Source organism: Sceloporus occidentalis, unplaced genomic scaffold (genome assembly GCF_023333645.1).
Source record: "Sceloporus occidentalis isolate IW3139 unplaced genomic scaffold, rSceOcc1.0.p SCAF_383, whole genome shotgun sequence".
In the NCBI taxonomy this organism is placed as follows: domain Eukaryota; kingdom Metazoa; phylum Chordata; class Lepidosauria; order Squamata; family Phrynosomatidae; genus Sceloporus; species Sceloporus occidentalis.
The window spans coordinates 1-5,869 of NW_028317363.1; the positions used below are offsets into that span (position 1 = coordinate 1).

At 44.3% G+C, this 5,869-nt stretch overlaps 1 pseudogene; it reads left to right on the forward strand.

Moving 5' to 3' along the window:
• Window positions 1–500: 500 nt before the first annotated feature.
• LOC149273361 (endoribonuclease Dicer-like) lies at window positions 501–5,643 on the forward strand (annotated as a pseudogene).
• The last annotated feature ends 226 nt before the right edge of the window (window positions 5,644–5,869 follow it).

Genomic DNA, 5,869 nt, shown 5'->3' on the forward strand with positions numbered 1-5,869 from the left:
TTAGAAGGCCTTTTAGGACGTACATGTACCTGCTGACTTTCTTGCAGCAGCGAGGACAAATCTAGGCTGCTATATGAGAGATCAGGCTTTCTTTTGACAGCCTGGACTCCCGCAGTCCACAAAAGCCGGCACTGCCGGTAAGCCATTACTTATAGAATGCCTGATCACGCGATCCGCCATTCCCTCCTCAGACGTCGCTGATGATCTCAACCAGATGTGGGGTATGTCTGTAATCGGAAAATATTGCTGAATGTAAGTTCGGTAATTGTTCAACTAAAGTGTAAATAATTTCTAAGAAAATTGCACAAATTGTGTTTTTATATAAGTTTTACGTATTTCTATGCTTTCAAACGAGACCCTACTTTGTGTTGGTTCATCAAACACAGACAAGGGGAATCTTTTTAATTAAACCCTCGTACAGGGATCGGCCAAGCAAACTGGATAGGTTTGTTGTAGTATTGATTTATTAATTTAAAAAAAAAATAAAATACTTTTTTCAGACTTAACCTGCTGACTCCGCGGCATCTGAATCAGAAGGGGAAAGCTCTACCTTTGAGCAGCGCCGAGAAGCGCAAAGCCAAGTGGGGAAAGCCTGCAGAACAAACAGGTAACCTCTGCGTCTAGTATTGCGCGATAGGGTATGGGTCCTCGGCCTCGGCTGACCGCTGTTTGTCTGGCAGATCCTGGTCCCGGAGCTCTGCGCGATACATCCCATCCCAGCTTCGCTATGGAGGAAAGCAGTGTGCCTGCCGAGCATTCTGTACCGCCTGCATTGCCTGCTGATTGCCGAAGAGCTGAGAGCACAGACTGCGATAGATGCGGGTGTTGGGGTGAAAGCTCTACCCGAAGATTTTAGGTAGGTTTTTCTTTTTCTTTTCACAATTTATTGTGAAAATTACACAATTTTGCACATTGTAGTCTTGTTTTAAGTGTGCCCCCCCCCCCCCATATGTTCTTGGAAATTACATGAAACATTAAGAGCCAAAAGAGACATTCTGGGTTTATTCATTGAAATTTGAGTATTTTTGGATTTTTGCTGTCCTTATTGTATGCATTTTTTCTTCCAGATATCCAAACTTAGACTTTGGGTGGAAAAGATCCATTGACAGCAAGTCTTTCACCTCTAGTCAAAGCGTCCCATCTGTCGAAAACAAGAGTGAGTGTAAAGTTTATACAGCCGCTGCTAACCCCGAGACCTCCCCCGAACCCAACGACCAAATATCTGTGAAGTGCGCACTGTCCTGTAACAAAGCCCCCAGTCACCTCCACGACGCCCATATCTCTGACTGTCCCGGGGCGCTCAAAGCTGTTTCTTGCAACGGTCTTAGCAACGGGGATTGCGATGCAGAAAGCCGTGCAGTCTTCCCGGGGAATCGACTGAATCGCTGCACACAGGAAATACCAGCACAATCATCTACCTCACTTCCTGTTCAAGAAATACCCAATAAGAACCAACCCGCACCCGACGATGAATGTATTGGGAGTGACGGAAAAGCCACCGAACCTACCTCAGATGAGTGTCCCCACAGCACGTGTCCTTCAGACGTTGCTTGCGTTGGAGCAGAAGAAGGCCCTTCTGCTAACGGGCCTGCCGGTGGGTACTCTCCAAAAACCCTCGGCCCGAACCCCGGTCTTATCCTACAAGCCTTGACTTTGTCTAACGCCAGCGACGGATTCAACCTGGAGCGCCTCGAGATGCTCGGAGATTCCTTCCTGAAACACGCCATCACCACGTACCTGTTCTGTACGTATCCTGATGCCCACGAGGGGCGTCTGTCCTACATGAGAAGCAAGAAGGTGAGCAGAGCGCGACGCCATTTGGATCGCGTGATTTAAGTTTACTCTAAACCTTTGTTTCTTTACAGGCTTGATTAGAATAGCTTACAGAAGTCTTATTAATATCCCGAATTCCATAAAGACGACCAATGACCCTTTGCTTTCCCTGAAATGTCTTGGGGTTTCTTGGGATATATTTATATAATATGAATTATGCTATTCCTTTTTCTTTCTCTTAGTTTTAACATGAATATTTCCATTGCAGGTTAGTAACTGTAACCTTTATCGGCTCGGAAAGAAGAAGGGCTCGCCAAGCCGTATGGTCGTGTCAATATTCGATCCGCCGGTGAACTGGCTCCCCCCTGGATATGTTGTGAACCAGGATAAAAGCACCTCGGATAAATGGGAAACTAATGAAACTGTGAGTTGGAAATGCACTTTTTTTTTTTATGAATAAGGAAATCTGTCTTGAGCAAAATGAAACGTGATAGCTATGTATAACACTCCAGAGACCTCGGCACGGTTTATAGACTCGGTCTGTACAATAACTTATTCCCAAGGACAGTGCATTTAATTACATTTTTTTATCATTCAAAAAAAATGACCAAAATGATTGAAAATTATACAATGTGCAGTAGGGGGGGGGGGAAAGCTATCCAGGCGCTACAGTGGCTATAAAAAAAAAAAAAAAAAAAAGGCAGAATGGGTTAATTATTGTGTACTTTGAATCATGGAAACTTTATTAGTCAACTTTTTAATTGCTAATGTGAACAGAGTTGCTCTGGTGTATGTATTGAGGTTGGTACTGTCCAAATTATAAACTCAAATTGAAATCATCGATTGCAAAGGAAATATATGTAATGGTATAACGAGTGTCCCTTAGTTCTCCTAGTGTTGGTGCATATTGTGAGTTTAATTCTTCTTTTTGTCCTCTTAGAGCGGTGAAAGTGTCACAGCCAATGGCAAAATGTACGAAGACTTTGACGACGAAGAGGATGAAGACCTAATGTGGAGGAACCCCAAGGAGGAAACTGACTTTGACGATGACTTCCTCGAGTATGACCAGGAACATATAAAGTTCATAGACAGTATGTTAATGGGGTCCGGCGCATTCGGAAAGAAGATTCCTTTGTCTCGGTTTTCTCCACCCGATCCCAATTACGAGTGGAGAATGCCAAAGAAATGTTCGTCCGAAAACGCTCAGTTTGCCTCAGACTTTGACGACTTTGATTACAGTTCCTGGGATGCCATGTGCTACCTCGATCCGAGCAAGGCCGCGGAGGAGGATGACTTTGTGGTGGGATTTTGGAATCCATCAGAAGAAAACTGCGGGGTTGATGCCGGAAAGCAGTCCATTTCTTATGACTTGCACACTGAACAATGCATTGCGGACAAAAGCATTGCCGACTGCGTGGAAGCGTTACTGGGCTGCTATCTGACGAGCTGCGGCGAGAGAGCCGCTCAGATGTTCCTCTGCTCCCTGGGCCTGAAAGTTCTTCCGGAAGCAAAGAAGTCTAGAGGCGCAAAATCAAGCGGCGGCAATAACGCCGGAACGGAACCGTCGCCCTGTAAAGGGGTCGAATACAATTATTTGAAGATTCCTCCGAAATGCATGTTCGATCACCCAGACGCGGAGAAAACCCTCGAGCACCTTATCTCCGGCTTTGAAAACTTTGAGAAGAAAATTAACTATCGATTTAAAAACAAGGCCTACCTTCTGCAGGCTTTCACCCATGCATCCTACCATTACAATACCATAACTGGTATGTATGACCATAAAGTAATTTGGGCACTGCCCTATTTATCTTGCGGGTTTTTTTTATCTTTTATATAACGTATCGGTGTTCTTCAACTAGAATGTCCTCAGCCTTCTTAAATAGTCTAGGCTCTTCTCATGTTTGACTTGTTGACCTGTTTAGATTGCTACCAGCGCTTGGAATTCCTTGGAGACGCAATTTTGGACTACCTCATCACTAAGCACCTTTACGAAGACCCGCGCCAGCACTCTCCTGGGGTTCTTACCGACCTGCGCTCTGCTTTGGTCAACAATACCATATTCGCATCGTTGGCCGTGAAATATGACTACCACAAGTACTTCAAGGCGGTCTCTCCAGAGCTGTTCCATATCATCGATGATTTTGTGCAATTCCAACTAGAGAAGAATGAGATGCAGGGAATGGACTCTGAGGTACTGTTAAAAATTTCCTGTATTCATCAAATATAACTTCCTACAACCATTTCTGTGAGGTTTCGTAGCCAGCGGATGTCACTATTACCCCATCGCTTACATTTATTGTCTCTCTACTTGGATTGTTTTTATTCTGTTTTTCTTTTATATTAAGTTTAAATGTTTTGCAACATTTTAAATTTGGACGTAAACCTTAGACTCCAGATTAATGTTTTTTTCCCCCGCACTTATTTGGGATTCTTGTTCATTGAGGGCTCAAATTCTCCTTTTTTTTTTTTTTTTTTTTCTTCCTCTTTATGCCCCTTCCCCCAGACCCTAAAACTCGTAAAGGGAATTACTTTGCTCCTTAACACAAGGTTGCAAAGTTTCCAAGGGATTTAAAGTTTTGGGGTTGAGCCAAAATGAAAACTAAGTGAAAACCAGGGCCAACGGCAACGGGACGATGCAACAATCATTGGCTTATGAGCACAAACTGTTATGTTAGGGAGAGGTGGGAGCCACGAATTTTACTACGTTGGGTCCGTAATGTTTACACATGTATGACAAATCACCCGGGATTACTGATCATAGGAGTCAAATGGAACCCTGTGGGGGGGGGGGGCGCAGTTGGCGTATGTCATCAGTATTGTGTTTCAATGAGGCGAGGCGCGTCTGGCATGGGGATAAACTGCTCTCGCAATTCTTCCCGATTTATTTATGTGAATACTTTGGGAATTAGGTTTCTAATGCATTATTTAGTTAACAAAAGAGTTACAATCAGCAGAGTAGGTGGAACGGCCCCTTTACCACTCGGCTGTATCCCACGTCGGTATCACGTCTTGGGGTTTGCCTTCCGATGCTTTCTTTTTATCGGGTTGTACGTTTTACTTTTAACAGTTGAGAAGATCTGAAGAAGACGAAGAGAAGGAGGAAGACATAGAAGTCCCCAAGGCTATGGGAGACATATTTGAGTCGCTTGCTGGGGCTATTTATATAGACAGCGGCATGTCGCTTAACACCGTGTGGCAGGTGTACTACCCGATGATGAGATCGCTGATAGGTATGGCTCGATTCCCAAACTTGATTTTACAAATCGATAGTAACCGTTAAAATTTCGCCTGGCAATCGTGTTTTTTTAGAATGTTTTGACGATTGCATCTTTTCCATCTACCTGCAGAAAAATTCTCTGCTAATGTTCCCCGTTCTCCGGTACGAGAACTATTGGAAATGGAGCCGGAAACTGCTAAATTCAGGTGAGGTGCATCATGTGATAGGCCTTGGGGATATATATATATATCTATCTATATCTCTCTATCCTTGGATATTAAAATATTCCATGGTACTCTGTATTCATTTCTATGGTTGTATATACTGCTTGGTCCTCCAATTGAATGGCCCCCAAGATCTGTTTTGCCTGCTCTGCATAACTTACCAAAGCTACTGCCGCCTTAGTGCTCACGTTCCCTTGTTAACGCTCTGTACATTTTTTTTTGGGTGCATCAGATTGTAATTCTGACTTGTGTATTTCTAACAGTCCGGCTGAGAGAACCTACGATGGGAAGGTTCGAGTGACCGTGGAGGTCGTGGGGAAAGGGAAGTTTAAAGGTGTCGGCAGGAGTTACCGAATAGCCAAGTCTGCCGCCGCGAGAAGAGCGCTCCGGACCCTCAAAGCAAATCACCCTCAGGTCCCAAACAGCTGAGAATCGCCGCTCTGGCCAGAACGGCCTTCAGCGAAAGGCAGAGCTCTAGAACCTTCAACGACACAGAGGTTAAAAGTATACCCTATGACGTCTTTAAAGCATAATTGTGTTGAGAGGAACAAATTAAAGACAGAGAGATGATTTTTCAGTGTGGAACCGATAACCGAAAGCATATGCATTTGGGAAAGCAGTCGTACCCCAACCCTCCCCTGTGCTCTGCATTGCG